This window comes from Pteronotus mesoamericanus, unplaced genomic scaffold (genome assembly GCF_021234165.1).
Source record: "Pteronotus mesoamericanus isolate MK-2021 breed Mesoamerican mustached bat unplaced genomic scaffold, CSHL_Meso_final contig_94, whole genome shotgun sequence".
Classification (NCBI taxonomy): domain Eukaryota; kingdom Metazoa; phylum Chordata; class Mammalia; order Chiroptera; family Mormoopidae; genus Pteronotus; species Pteronotus mesoamericanus.
The window spans coordinates 5,233,595-5,250,078 of record NW_026555285.1 but is presented as its reverse complement, the minus strand read 5'-3'; positions in this window follow the sequence as shown (position 1 = coordinate 5,250,078).

Below are 16,484 nucleotides of genomic sequence, written 5' to 3'. Positions count from 1 at the left end.
CCTGCTGCAGGCCCACCTGCTTCTACACATTCTTACGTGCGCCCAGAAACATTTGTCTATCACCCAGTCCTTGCTTGGCTCCCTCAAGGTTCTCACTTGTAAGAAGCAGAAATCCACTTGTGTTGACTCAATGGCAGAAAGACAGCCTCTGCAGGGACAGGCCCTTCTTCCCCACCTCTCTCAGAGGCCACGTGGTCTTCGTCGTTGGCCTGCCTCTCTGCACCTGCTTCTCACTGTCCTCTACAGGTTGGGCTCCCTGCCTCCACAACTTCATATTCTCCCATGAATTCAGCATGCAGTTTGCTTTGTCTTGACAAAAACAGTACCAATTCCAGCATCAATTTTACATCACTTTTCAGCTCAGCTTCCCGCAGCTGGCTGACTCGAATTCTGGGTTCCAGCTCTGGATTTACCAGAAGAATCTGGTTGCTGCCCATCTTAGGTCAGGTGTCCACCCCTAATCTGACTGTTGAAGAGAAGCATGTATGGTCACAGAGACCCACTCCAGTGGTAGCTATAGCTGTAGGGGGCAGGAGTGATTCCCAAGGAAGGGGTTCTGTCTAGCAAGCACTCCAGAAAGTGACCACAGTACCCTCCAACTGAGCCAGTTACTCAGGAATGTACATGTGGAAATAGAAGTATTCTGAAATCACTTTTTGTTAACTAGCAGGTCATTGTTCTACTGTAGTCCTCTCTAGTTAAGAGTCTGCCTAGAGACCCACAACTAAAGATATAATAAGAGTATGGGGAAAAGGTTCACCAATGAATTCCAAGGTAATGGTGACAACTAGGAGGGAAACGCCCTCCAGTTTTAAAGTCCTAGAGATTCTCATATAGAGATAAAAGAACAGAGAACACCCCAATAGAAGGAAGTAACCTGCTTTAGGAGTTTATCATGTAAAGGACTAATCTGTGGAGTGCACAATGAGATGAAAGAACCTAAACCGCAGTGAAAGCAACAGTAATCTAGCATTTTAACATATATTGCAACAATTTAAAGGTATTTGGTTCCCAGTATGAAGAAGAGGGAGGTGATGCGACTTAACATGTTAGTGTGCACTGATAAAGCACTTTTAGCATCTCTTGAGAACTTACCAGTGATTTTTATCCCTCTTCTACAGACACAGAAACAAAGGTGCAGAAAAGGTAAACTTCACACCACACCATCTGCTGGTGCAGAGCTGGGCCAGTGCACCCTCACTCCCAGCCATGGCCCTTCTCCAGCCTCGGCTTCTCAGCTGTCTGCTTATCAGAACCATATGAGTGGGTTGGTAATGTGCAGACTGCTAGGCACTACTACCTCACAGAACTGAAACACATCCCTTGGAAGGGGCTCTGTCTCTGTGTTTTTGTCAAGCTCCACAGTTGTTTCTGTTCTGGAAACAATTGCACTCATCAAGATTTTAAACCAAAAAACTAGGCAAGGGGGGTCATGTTTTCCTGGCCATAGACAACCTATAGGAAAGTTTCAGGCTTTCCTGAAAAAGCACAGTGGTATCTTCCTTTTACACATCACACCCCATACCTATTCCGAGAACTTGGAATGAATCCATGCCGACACTGACCTGGACACCTTGCAAGGCATCCCTGCACCCATCTGAAGCCCAAAGTTGTGAATCCCTATCCCCAGGGGGTACTGGGAGAGTGCAGTCGGAAGAGTTTGTAAAGTGGCTCAACACCTGCCACATAGTATATGTTTAATAAATGTTTGTTACTGAATCTCTAGAGTTACTGTCACTGAATGATAAAGGTAACTTGCATTTCACATCTTTCATTTCTAGCTATTTCACAGGACATGGTCAAGCCCATTAACAGGGATGAAAACCTTAGGACCTGGGAATCCAGTATTGGCTAATTGCAGTTGTTTTTATCACACCAAATAGAAACCCCAGTTTGTGATAAAAAACAAAGGTAAATATTGACTGGTCCTAGAGCCCTTGATAATGGTCTAAACCCTCTGGGTTTAGGGGCCCCAAGACCAGATCTACCCCAGAGCCACCAGAGCAGGCAAACCAGTTCTGTCTGCCCTGCAGAGCCAGCCCTGGATCCCCCCCCCACCCCCCGCCCACTGTCAGTTTTCCTGCTTAGATCCCTCCTTAGGTGTCCCGGTGTAAACAGATGAGGGGTTACTTTTTGCCCTTGAAAATACCAGGCCTGCTGTTTGGGATTTTAGGTCCCTTGGTTCTTTCTCTTAGGAGGTCTACTCCAATTTCCTTGTCATTAAGATCTGACTTCTATATTTGAGAAGATAAGAACATGAAGAATAGATGGAGAAAACGCTTCTTCATGGTCACTACTTGGAAGACGCACACTTTCAAAATCATACCTTAAGTCCTGTATGCTTTGGGGTACACAGTGGTGAAAATTAGAAGGGCATGTGATGCTCAGTTCTTAATGGGGTTTTGCCTTAATTAGCTTTTGTGACACAAGAAGTAAACATGGCTGAACTGATAAGACTCTCACCTGGGGTAACAGTCTGGGCACATTTTTGTGATGTTCCAACAGTTGGTTTCTCATACCTTAAACCAGCTATATCTGGAAACTTGTTGCAGGTTTTTTGAGGTTTTTTTATGATGAATAAATCATGTTTTGAAAACCACTATTTACTGCTTTCCATCCTCAGCTGAAATGAGTGCACAGCTCTGTTATTTATCACAGTAGAGACTACACCTACACAGGATCTACTTTTGGGTTTGGAGAGGGTGGTAATGCCACAGCTTATGAAGATGAACTTGCCAAGTTAATTTGAATTGGAGTAGCAATTCTAGCATGCAGACTGAAAACACTCAGACTGACCTCAGGAGCTTGAGATGGTGAAAAATAGCATTATATAGCTAAGAACAAGCAGGGGGGTCAGCCTGGGGGCTGTCTTTCTAAGTATCTTATTCGAGGACTTAACAAAGGAAATTTAGAAGCTGTATCAGTCAGACCTGCAGGCACTTCATTTAGTTTTCCTGGCACCTGACAATGTCCCCTCACTTAGATGGAAAAAACAGCTGATACCTTTAGGTGTGGGGGGAGAAAGAAAGGAGGGAGGGAGGGAGGGACAGAAGTGGCGTGCTAAGAAATTAGCAATTACCTTGAGGCTTTTGACTACTACTGTAAAGGGAAGTCTTGGGTCTCACAAAATGACTAGCTCAGACCTCATTCCAGAATTTGAATGAAATTAAAAGGATGTAAAGAAATCAAATTAATGATTGTTGATAACATAACTGCTAACTGCACTAATTTGAGTTTGTCATGTGCAAAAAAGGTGAACCACTCCCACTCACAAAAAAAAAAAAAAAAAATCACTTAAAACTTCCTGTACAGTTGAAGAGAGTTTGAATAGAAAGAGGACAGATTCTGAGGCAGGAACACTGGCTCAGATTTTAACTGTCTGGGTACAGCCTTATATTTCTCTTCAGTTTCTTCTTCCCTATGAAGGGTACTGCAAAAGTACCTACCTTACATTGTTTATTGTAAGAGGAAAACAGTACTTTAAATCTGTAAAATAATAGCAGATATTAATTATGTTATTGATGTGGGCCCTTGGACTTGGGACCGACAGACTCAAACTGGCATAAGTGAAAAACAGTCTGCCCCCATGGCCCCTGATATAAGCGATAAAAATGCAACAGTGGAATGGTGGAGTTTATGAACTCATTTCTCAACCACATTCCACAATTCTATAAATTATTAAAGGCTTACCAATAAGGAACTAAGCCCATGCTCTCCAGAACACATTCAGAGACTGATTCAATGCAAATACTGTACTTAACCTATGCAGCTGGTGGTTAGCATGCCCTCTATGTTGTCTCTCAAACCTCCATGCCTTGACAGCCCTGTCCTCAGTGGTGTCACTCTGTTAGCAAACGTGCTCAAGGGGACTAGTAAAAATTCTTGCTGGTATTTTAGATTTCCTTCAAGAAATGGTGCTGTAGAAACAGGTTATAAATGTGCATATTATTAAGTAGTGGCACTGTTAGAACTCATTGGCCCTTGGGATGAACTTGTGTGATTGGAACTGCTCTGGACTCTCAGACTGCATAACCTGGCTGGTCAGCTGGGATGCAGGAGGGGAGTAGCTGAAGAGGTGAGACACCATGCTGCCATGTATGCAGGCCACATGTGTATTGCTTCCCTCTAAATTATGACCACCTCCTACCAAGTTGGAATTAGTGTTTTACCCTTTAGCTAGCATGGTGCACACAAGGCACATTTATTAAGTACTTGTTAAGTGAATAAAGTGACAAAGAGCAAAGTTGAGAAGTAAAATGAAATGAACAAGAAGAGTATTAGAACAAAGATGTTCTGAAGAAATCATTGACTTCTGGCCATGATGGAAGCATAGGTAGATACACTTTGCTTCTTCACACAACCAAAGAAGGACAACAAGTTTAAAAACAACTACCAGAACTGCCAGAAAATCAAACTGTGAAAGTCCAACAACCAAGGAGTTAAAGAAGAAACATTCATCCAAACTGATAGGAGAGGTGGCAATGGGCAGCCCAGGGTAGAGAGCACACGCGGCAAGGTGGTGGCTGGTGGACCAGGCAATCCCATGTTTTTGTGCAGATAAACTGTGAGGAACAACTGGAGAGGGAAGTAGAATCCAGGGATCCAGGGAAATAAAGCCTCAAAACCGTTGGGGGTTGTGGCTTCAGGAGAAACTCCCAGCCTCACTGGAGAGTTTGTTGGAGAGGCCCATGGGATCCTTCAACATACACAAATGCACCCACTCAGGAATCAACACCAAAAGAGCCCATTTGCTTGTGGGTAGTGGGGGAAGTGACTGAAGCGGGTGAAGGCAGAGCAAGCAGTATTGTTCCGTCCTTGACCCCTCCCCCACATATAGCACCGTAACATCCAAGCAGGTTGCCTCACCCTGGCAAAAACCTAAGGCTCCACCCTTTACAACATAACAGGTGCACTGAGACAAAGAAATATAGCCCAAATGAACAGATCAGAACTCCAAAAAATATAAGCAATGAGGAGATAGCCCACCTATCAGATGCAGAGTTCAAAACACTGGTAATCAGGTTGCTCACAGAAATGCCTGAGTATAGGTGCAAAATCAAGGAAGAAGTGAAGGCTATACAAAGTGAAATAAAAATAAATGGAACCAACAGTGAAGGGAACGAAACCAGGACTCAACAATTTGGAATGGGTGGAAGAAATAAACATTCAACTGGAATAGAAAAGAAATAAAAATTCAAAAAAATGAGAGGCTTAGGAACCTCTGGGACAACATTAGATATTCTAACATCTGAATCACAGGGGTGCCAGTAGGAGAAGAGGAAGACCAAGAAATTGAAAACTTACTTGAAAAAATAATGAAGGAAAACTTCCCCAATCTGGTAAAGGAAATAGATTTCCAGGAAGCTCAGAGTCCCAAAGAAATTGGACCCAAGGAGGAACACACCAAGACATACCATAATTATATTACCCAAGCCTAATGAAGAGAGAATCTTAAAAGCAGCAAGAGAAAAGGAGACAGTTACCTACAAAGGAGTTCCCATAAGAATATCAGCTGGTTTCTCAAAAAACAACAACAAAAAAACCTTTCAGCCAAGAAGGGACTGGCAAGAAGTATTCAAAGTCATGAAAAGCAAGGACCTACATTCAAGATCACTCTATCCAGCAAAGCTATCATTTAGAATGGAAGGGCAGATAAAGTGTTTCCCAAATAAGGAAAAGTTAAAGGAGTTCATCATCACCAAGGCCTTATTATATGAAATGCTAAAGGGATTTATCCAAGAAAAAGATCAAAATTATGAACAGTAAGATGACAACAACTCACAACTATCAACAACTAAAAGTAAAAATCAAAAACTAAGCAAACAACTAGAACAGGAACAGAATCACAGAAATGGAAATCACACGGAGAGTTATCAGCCGAGAAGGGGTGGGGGGAGATTTGGGGGAAAAAGTACAGGGAATAAAAAGCATAAGAGGTGGGCAAAAATAGACAGGGGGAGATTAAGAATAGTATAGGAAATGGAGACACCAAAGAACTTACATGTATCACCCATGGATGTGAACTCAGGGTGGGGAATTTTGATGGGGGGGTGTAGGGTGGAGGGGGAGAAAAAAATGGGACAACTGTAATAGCATAATCAATAAAATAATACTTAAAAAATCAGTAATGTAAATGGGAGATAAAGGAGAAAAAGTGAAATGATAATGATTTAGTATTTATTTACTGTGGATTAATGTAGAAAAGCACTGACAATTTCCATTTGGACTCAGTGAGTCTAAACTGCAGTCAGGCCACAAAAGTTCAAGATGTGGATCTAGATATCTGGAGTCGGTAACATGGAAGTGACAGTTCTGGGAACTGGGGGAGATGAACCAGAAGAGTGACATTGGAAGAGTTTGGCAGTGAACTGAAACCATCAGATCAATGGTGGTGGTGGTGGTGGTGGATGATGATGATGATGATATTTTTCTTTCGAGATGCAGGAAGCCTGGGCATGGTGGAAATAGAATGAAAGCATCGCCTCACTGGCCTTTCTGAAATGGCCCCCTAGGATCATGGCCCTGCTTCATGCTAACATGCCAAAACTCTGCAGAGGGGTAACAGGCACACTAGTACCCACTTCAGCCCCAGAGTACTCTAGGTGGGTTTCTGAGAAGAGCAAACTTTTGTCTCCCTTAATTCAGTTTGAGGAATTGGGGCCTGCTGTGTCTCCTGGATTAGGGAATCTTGGGAAGCTTAAAATGCTTTAAAATTAATTTAGCTGTGTGCCCAGCAGTTCTTCTAATTCTTCCTGCTGTTGTAGGAAACAGGCCCTCCAAAGGGAGATGAGTCCCTCCCAGGTGCCCGCCCTTCAGTCCCCGAACTGAAGGAACCCAGCCAGCAGGTAGTGGGCAGCCTAGGGCAGAGGGTCTGAGTTAGGCGTCAGTGAACAGCCACTGGCCACGAGCCGACATCAGGCACACCCAAGGGCCTGGACAAAGCCCATTCTTCTCTCCCTCCTCCCTTTCATGGTCCCTGCATTTGTATCTGGGTCCTCAGAGCTTTTTCCTCCTCTGCCTGTCCCCAATTTCTACTACTATGCCCCAGTGTCCCTTCCCCCTCTGCAGCTCTAACCTTCCGTCAGGTGTTTGGGGCCCTCCCCCAGCAACAGGCTGTCTCTATGCCCAGCTGCATGAAGAAACTTCCCACCCAGAAGCCCTCCTGGTAGGAATTTACCAGGGTATAAGTTGTTTAGTTTTAATTTGATTCTCCATCCCTGCCAATCAAAAATGCATGTCCTGGCCAGCTGTCTCACTTAGAGCATCTTCCCTATACACCAAGTTTGTGGATTCAATTCCCAGACAGGGCACATACAAGAATTGACCAGTGGCCCTGGCCAGGTGGCTCAGCTGGTTAGAGTGTCATATATTGTACACCAGAAGGTTGGGGATTCAATTCCTAGTCAGGGTATATACGTAGGTTTCAGGTTCAATCCCTGGTCGAGGAGTATATGGGAGGCAGCCATCAACGTCTCTCTCCATTCCTATCTCAAGTCAATAAACATTTTTTTATATTTATTTATTTTTTATTTTATTCTAAATTTATAAATCATGTTCTATTACAGTTGTCTCAATTTTAACCCGTTTACCCCCTCCCAATCATCCCACCCCCACGCCCCGCTCCCACAGTCAATTTCCACTCTGTCATCCTTGCCCATGGGTCATTCGTACGTGTTCTTTGTCTAGTCCCTTCTCCTTCTTTCCACCATTGTCCTCTTTCCCCCTCCCCTCTGGTCCCTTTCAGTCTGATCCATGTTGCTGTGCCTGTGGTTTATTTTGTTCATTAGTTTATTTTGTTGAATAGAGTCCACTTAAAGGTGAGATCATAGGGTATTTGTCTTTCATCAACTGCCTTATTTCACTTAGCTTAATATTCTCCAGTTCCATCAGTGTTGTCGCAAAAGGTAGGAGTTCCATCTCTCTTGCTCTCGCTCACTCGCTTTCATTTTTAAATGCGGATTGATTTTATTTATCTTTTAAATGCCAAAGTTAATTATAAAATATTAAAGAATTTAAAACCATTATAAAGTCTCAGCAATTAAACCAACATGTCACCAGCACAGAAATAATCAAGTAGATCAATGAAATATAATGAGCATTCTAGAGACAAACATATATATCTCACAATATAATATATGATTAAGTTGATATTTCAAATCAATGGGGAAAATAAGGCTTATTCAACAAATAAGGTTCATGGACCACTATTACTTGAAATAAAACAAATAGCCCTATTTCACACATTATACAAGAAATATCAGGTATTAAACATTTAACACTATATAGTAATATACATATAAAAAAAGTTTAAAGACGAGTAGAATAGGAAAGTTTGCAACACATCTAAAACATGGTTAATAGCTTTTTGGGTCTGGGAAAAAAGTTCTACAAACCTTTAACCAATAAATGAATAAAGAATACCAAAAATTCATTTAAAGCTTCTTAAAAATAATAGAAATAGGCAAGAAATATACAAAAACAGGTTTAGTTTCAACAAATAGTAAAGGAACAATTAAAATAACATTATAGTCACAATCAGATTAATGAGTATTAAAAATATTGGTAATATCAGGTATTGGCAACTCTGAAAAGAAATGGATATTCATAGAAACTTTTTCTTCATCTTAAAGCAGTCCCTTTAGCATATTTTGCAGTGCTGGTTTTGTGGAAGTGTATTCTTTCAGCCTTCTTTTGCCTGGGAAACTCCTTATTTCACCTTCCATTTTGATTGAGAGCCTTACTGGGTAGAGCAGTCTTGGTTACAGGCCTTTGCTTTTCATGACTTGGAATGTTTCTTGCCATTCCCTTGTAGCTTGCAGTGTTTCTGTTGAGAAGTCAGCTGCTAGCCGTATTGGGGCCCCCTTATATGTTACTACCTCTTTCTCCCTTGCTGCCTTTAAGATCCTCTGTTTGTCTTTGATATTTGGCATTTTTAATGAAGATGTGTCTTGGAGTGGGCCTCATTGGGTTCCTCTTGAATGGGACCCTCTGTGCTTCCTGGACTTGTGTGACTTTCCCTCTCCTCCAATGAGGGAAGTTTTCCATCATTACTTTTTCAAACAGGTTCTCTATCCCTTCCTCATCCTCCTTTCTTTTTGGGATCCCTCTCATACAGATATTATTACATTTCAGGCTGCCCTGTGTTTCCCTCAATGCCTCTTCACTCTTTTTGAGTCTTTTTTCATTTTCTTGCTCTTTCTGGGAGCTTTTTTTCTACCTTGTCCTCCAGCTCATTGATTCAGTCCTCAGCTTCATCTAGCCTGCTTTTGATTCCTTCTATTGTGTTCTTCAATTGACAAATTGTATTACTCATTTCCTCTTGTCTCTTATTGATAGTTTCTATGTCCTTTTTCATGTGGATATAGTTTGCAGAAGGTTCCTCATAGTTTCTCTGTAGTTTTTGGTAATCTCTGCTCACTGAGCTTGTTGAGCTTCCTTAGAACTGTTATATCTGATAGTTTACTTGCCTCTATTTCATTTAGTTCTCTTTCTGGGGATTCCTCTTTTCCCTTCAAGTGGGGCATATTTCTTTGCCTTCTTGTTATTTGTGAGAGTCTTCTCTTTTCCTTCTGCTTCTTAAATTGATCTGTCTTGATTTCCTGACTTTGTGGTGTGAACTTCTATGGTTGGAGATCTCTGTTTTTTCTTTCTGGATCTGCCTCTGATGATATCAGATGTCCCTGTCTGACCTTAGGCAGTCTCTTCGAGACCTCAAGGAATCTACTGTTTTTGGCTGTCTCCTTCAGCTGTTCATCTATTCACTCTGCACTCAGCAGGCCGCCTTAGACAGCTCAGGGTGAGGTGGAGTCCCTCCTGGGGGCGGGGTTATTGGATCCTTTCTCGCTGCTGTCATATCGGGGAGGAGTCTGTACTGGGATCCCGCTGGCTATTCTCTCCGTTCTCTCCCCGAAGCCTCCATCCCCAGTCTCTCCTCAAGTGTCTCCAGACCTCTCTGCACCCCCTGTAGCCAGGGATCTGTCTGTGGCTGCCACTCTGCACTCAGCAGGCGGCTTAGACAGCACGGGGGGCAGGGGTGTGGAATCCCACCTGGGGGTGGGGCTGTTGGATCCTCTGACGCTGGTGCCGCTCAGAGGAAGTTGTCTCTGCCTGAGCAACATGGCTGCTGCCACGTGGGGGATGAGTTAGCACTGAGATCCTGCCAGTCACTCTCTCAGTTCTCTCCCCAAATCTCCTTCCCCTGTCTCTCCTCAGGTGTCTCTTGCGCACTCTGCCCCTACCTTTGCCAGAGACCAGAGTAAGTGGCTGCAAATAAAAATTTATGCGTTGGCCCTTTAAACAGTTATTTGTGTCTCCAGTCACCTGTCTCTGGCAAAGAGCAACCCTGCTGCTTTTTGCAGCTGGCTGTTTTCTGTGTACTTTTTGGGCTTTGGTGCTGTGGGCTAGACATCCTGGCTTCTGGTTTAGACCCCACTCTTCTCAGGGGGTATCCAACTGGCCATTTCAATATCCTTCTGATGCTGCCACCCATGAGCTCCCCACCTGCCTTCTTGAGTCTGTACCGCACTCCTTACCAGTTAGGTTGTGCTAAAGCCAATTCTTCTGTCTCCGAGGTTGCAAGGCTCCTCTCTTGCTGTTGTCCAGTTGTGTGTTCCAGGTGATTTCTTCACAATTTAATTGTAATTCCAGGTTGGTCCTGGGAGGATGTCAGTGTGACCTCGACTCACTCCTCCACCATTTTGATTCTCAATAAACATATTTTTAACAATTAAAAAAAAATCAACCAATGAATGCATAAATAAGCGGAAAAACAAATTGATGTTTCTCTCTCTAAAATCAATTTTTTTAAAAATGTATGTTCCTTGTAGAAAAGTGTAAGAGTCCAGTCAAGATGGAGGCACAGGTAAATACAGCTCACCTCCTCTCACAACCACAGCAAGATTGCACTTAAATTACAGAACAAATATCACTCAGAACCATAAAAAAATTGAGCTGTATGGAAGTCCAGCAACTAAGGGATTAAAGAAACAACATTCATCCAGACAGGTAAGAGGGATGGAGGGGCAGAAACACAGAACCAGCTGGTACCAAATGCACATGTGATGGATGTAGACCAGAAGGATATCTCAGGAGCAAGGAATCCCAGCCACACACCAGACTACCCAGCCCACGGTTCCAATGCCAGAAAGATAACTAACCATAATTTCTGTCTGTAAAAACCAGTGGGAGTTGGGTTGGCAGCAGAAACTGGGTGATCTTCTGGGCTCCAGCACTAGGCAGCACCTTAAGTGGTCCCAGTGGCATACAGTGGGAGACTGAAGTGCCTGGCATCAGGGCAAGAGCTGGGGACAGTTTCCTCCCAGACAGAACTGCAGGTGGTGGCCATTGTGCCTCTTCTGAGCTCTCCCCAGCACAGAGCCACAGTGCTGTGTCACCATATCTGAATCTCCATCAACCTGGCTCACACAGTAAGCCCCACCCTGATTACCTAAGGGTCTGCCCCATCCAACTTATGGGCCCACCAAAGCTGGTAACTGGCTTTTCTTTATGAAGGGCTGAGCTAAATGCAGGCTTCAGACCTTCCCAAGTCCGCTCAGACAAGCAACAGCTGAGCCCAGACCCCATCCCTCTCATTGAGTGGCCCCAGGCCCAGCACTAGCAGTAGCCATCTGCAGATCACAGTATAGCTATGCCAAGAGGCTCCAGACAGAACACAGGTGGAGGCTGACCTTGGCCTTCACCACCCCAGAAACCCTAGAGCCTGTGTAACCAGCGAACAGTTACAGGCCATGTCAGAGAACCACCCAACAACCTCCACAATCCACAGAGGGAGGTGGTTGCTGGTCACGGGGTCACAGCCAGCCATAACAGCTGTCTGGACTAGGTAAGTTCCTCCCATTGACCTGCTGACAGCATCAAGGCTCATCTACAAGAGGAGGGAATACTCAGCCCACAAGGAGGGTACACATAGAATACACAGCTTGGGAGATGGGGGAGGCTGTGCCACTGGACCCTGCAGGACACCTACTACATTAGGCCATGCTACCAAGACATGGAGTCGAAGCAGTTCTACATAATACAAACAAACACAGGAAGGCTGCCAAAATGAGGAAACAGAAATATGGCCCAAATGAAAGAATAGAACAAAACTCCAAACCAAGAACTAAACAAAATGGAGATAAGCAATCTGTCATATGCAGAGTTCAAAATACTGATTATAAGGATGCTCAAGGAACTCAGTGGGTACTTCAACAGTTTTAAAAAGACCCAGGCAGGAATGAAGGATATACTAACTGAAATAAAGAACAATTTACAAGGAATCAACAGCAGAGTGGATGAAGCCAAGAATCAAATCAATGATTTAGAACATAAAAAAAGACATCCAAACCCTACAACAAGGAGAAAAAAGAATCCAAAAAATCAAGGACAGTGCAAAGAGCCTCTGGGACAACTGCAAATGGTCCAACACTTCATATCATAGGGGTGCCGGAAAGAGAAGAGAAAGAGCAAGAAACTGAAATCATATTTGAAAAAATAATAAAAGAAAACTTCCCTAATTTGGTGAAGGAAATAGATACATAAGCCAGGAAGCACAGAACCCCAAACAAGATGGATGTAAAGATGACCACACCAAGACACATCATAATTAAAACGCAAAAGGGTTAAAGATAAAGAGAGAATTTTAAAAGCAGCAAGAGAAAAGCAGAGTGACCCAAAAAGGAGTTCCCATAAGACTTTCAGCTGACTTCTCAAAAGAAATTTTGCCAGCTATAAGGGACTGGCAAGAAGTATTCAAAATGATGAAAAGCAAGGACCTATAACCTATTACTCTCCCCAGCAAAGCTATCATTTAGAATGGAAGGGCAGATAAAGTGCTTCCCAGACAAGGTAAAGCTAAAGAAGTTCATCATCACCAAGCCATCATTACATTAAATGTTAAAGAGACTTATTTAAGAAAAAGATCAATACTATGAACATTAAAATAACAATAAATTCACAACTATCAACAACTGAATCTAAATAAAACAAACTATGCAAACAAGAAGACCCAAATCATAGACATGGAGAGCATTGGGATGGTGAACAGTGGGGAGGGGGGTATGGGGTAAAGGGGAAAAGGTGAAGGGATTAAGAAATACGAATTGGAAGTTACAGAATAGGCAGGAGGATGTTAAGAGCAAGGACAGGAAATGGAGAAGCCAAAGAACTTCAATGTATGACCCATGGACAGAAACAAAGGAGTGGGGAATCACTGGAGGGACGGGGGTGCTGGGTGGAGGGGGCAAAGGGAGAAAAATTGGGACAACTGTAATAGCATAGTCAATAAAAAATAAAATAAAAAATGCATTTTAAAAAGTGTACAAGAGGCAGAAAAATATCATCCATAGAGTAAGTAGTTAAGTCTTTTCATAGAGGTTAACATTTGGTGTCTGTTTGATTCTGAGCTCTGCTGCTTACCGCAACTGTGTGACCCAAGGCCAGAATAGTGATATTTGCATTGTCTGAGGATAAAATGAGCTAATACTTGTAGCACTTAGTAGGGCTTAACAAACGATAAGCATTGGTATCAACTAAGTGGTAGTTATTATTATGATTAGATGCTGAATACATGGGAGCTGTGACTGTTACTGTCCTGGCTTAGCACCCCTGCTGGAAGTCTCTCCTGGTAGGACAGCACAGTAACCATTGCCTCCGAGTTGCCGGTGTTGTAATGATGCCTCTGGATTTAAACAAGCTCCCAGTGGAAGGTGGGCGAGTAGGGCTGAGTCCCCTAGTACTGCTGGCTTCCCTCAGGACCTTGGTCCTGGGGGTCCTTTTCTATCTCCTTATCCTCACTAGCCACTATGCATCACTATCTGTCTCTGCCAATTCTTTCTGGTTCACCCACCACCCTGCCTCTGGACTTTTTTTCCCTCCCTGGTCTTTTAACTACTCTGTTGCTTCCCTGATTCTTACTCCCCAAAAAAGCTGATGACAAAAGTGAGAAGCCTTATACATTTTATAACTAGTATTTTTCATTATATAAGTACATTGTGCAGTGTGTATATATACATATGTTTAACACAATTAGATCCAGTATATATACTCTTCTGCAGGTTACCTTTTTTACTTAATATGTGGCGGACATCTTTTCGTATTAGTTCATACAGGTCGGCCTCTTTTAATAGCCTCATAGGGTTTTATTTAAATGTTCTACGACTAATATACACTTAGGGTGTCCTCAGGCTTGGGTTTTGTATTGTTCTGCTTTACTTATAAACAGTGATGCACTGAACATCTTTGGGCACAGCTCTCAGTGACTCAACCCATTTTAGAAAACACTGCACTGAGGAAAGGGTCAGTGTCTTTATTAGCATCAAACAGTCAGAGTCCTGGTGCATCCTCATGTGACTTCCAATCAGATTCCACTCATACTTCAGGAACTAGTGTGTAAACAGTTTGCAAATCTGCTATGAAAATTCACGAGGAGCCCCTCCAACCCCTCTAACTAACTTAACTTCAAGTATCCATGTGATAGATAGTGAACTTTCTCTGCCTTTAAAGAATTTTTTCTGACAACTAAACAGGTTAATTTCTACTTACTTAAGGTCAGATCTTTACTATTTAAATTTTCTTCTCTGAGTTTAAATGTGCTCAAAGTGTCCCCGTTCCTGGCTCCCTGACATAATTTTATTTTGCTTCAAGATCTTGTGGTAGAATCAACTCCTATGTGAAAGAATCAACTCCTCTTATTTCAACCCACTCAGCTATGAACACTTAACTCCTTTAAAAAAATTATACCTAGATGTAAATATAAATATTGACATCAAAGCACATTATGTGTATGGTTAAAAGATCAACTAGGAAAGAGGACTTATAACGAAAAGCAACAGCCCTACACCATCCCTACCTCCTTCTTTTAAAGCTCTTTTTATTTAGACCACGGCATTCTTCTATGGCTTTTTGTTTTTCCGGAGTTTAAAATTGCCTTCGGTTCACCTTCTGTGTGTTTACCATATCCTCAAGTTTTTTAAGTTCTCAGTAATGCTAAATAATTCCATAGGAGTCCTCTTTCTCATCTGGAACCTTTAATCATCTTTCTCCAAGCTGTATTACACATCTGTCATTCTGGGACTTCTCTTATTGCTTTTTATTTGGTTTTCTCCCTCATTTTTAGGGATAACATTCTCAAATAACTTCCTAAGAAAGGACATATAGGAAATAAGTGTTCTCAGTCTGAAATGTCTGAAAATGTTTTCATTCTCTCTCATACTTCAGTGATAATTTGGGGATGGAATTCCAGGTTGAAGAAATTTTCTTCAGAAATATTAAGGCATTGAGCCATTTGTTTTAGCACCCAAATTTGCTGGAGAAGACTGTATCTCTTTTCTCGTCAGTGAACTGTTGATCCGCAGTATGTGTAATTGTTAAGAGTGGAGGTTCTAGAACGTGGCCGGGTAGCTCAGTTGGTTAAGCATTATCCTGATACTCCATGGTTGCAGGTTTGATCCCAGGTCAGGGAACATATGAGGATTAACCAATGAATGCATAAATAAGTGAAAAAACAAATCAATATTCCCTCTCTCTCTCTCTCTCTCCCTCTTTCTCTCTCTCTCTCTCCCTACCCCCCCTTCCTCATTCTCTCTCAAATCAATTAAAAAATAAAAAGGAGTGGAGGCTCCAGAACTAGAGTTTCTGCCTGAGTTTCATTCCTGGCTCTATTATAATACTATTTGCTGGCTAGCTCAGTTTTCTTGTCTGTGAAATAGGAATGCTAATAATATCTACTTATAGGGCTGTTGTAAGGATTAAAAGATTTAACAGAGGAATAATGCCTAGAAGAATACCAGGTACATGGGACTAATATTAATATTTTCTTTCTTGGAGCTTTTTATTTTTCTTTATCTTTAGTGTTCTGACACTTAACTAAATGTTACCCATACTAAGACACATCAGGTATTTCACATCTGATCTATCAGTGAGATATCTGATGTATCCTAACATGAGTCTTTTTACATACACTAGGTTCAACACTCAATATTGCATTTGGTTTGAAGATGTCCCTTCACTATTTGTTATATTTATTTTCTACTTTCTTCTCCATTTTCTATGTTGTATCTTTTTTAAACTACTATTAGTCCAGGATTGGTTCCTACATTGATTCTTTAACTTTCTCATCTTTTCTCTCAATTTCCTACTTTGCCTTTTAAAATTTTTGTTCTGAATGATTTCCACATCTTTATTTTCCAATTAATTTATTTTCCTTCAATGAATATGTTTTATTTTTAAAAGATATCTATTTAGTTATTTACTTAGAGGGGAAGGAAAAGAGAAAGAGAGGGAGAGAAAGATCAATCAGTTGCCTCTCACAGGGACTGAACCTGCAACCTAGGCATGTGCCCTGACCAGGAATCAAACCAGCAACCTTTTACTTTGCAGGAAGATGCCCAGCCAACTGAGCCACACCAGTTAGGGCTCAGTGAAGATATTTTAATTAACAGTTTTTTCCTTTAAAATCTCTGTCCTTTGGTTTTTGTTTCATGGCA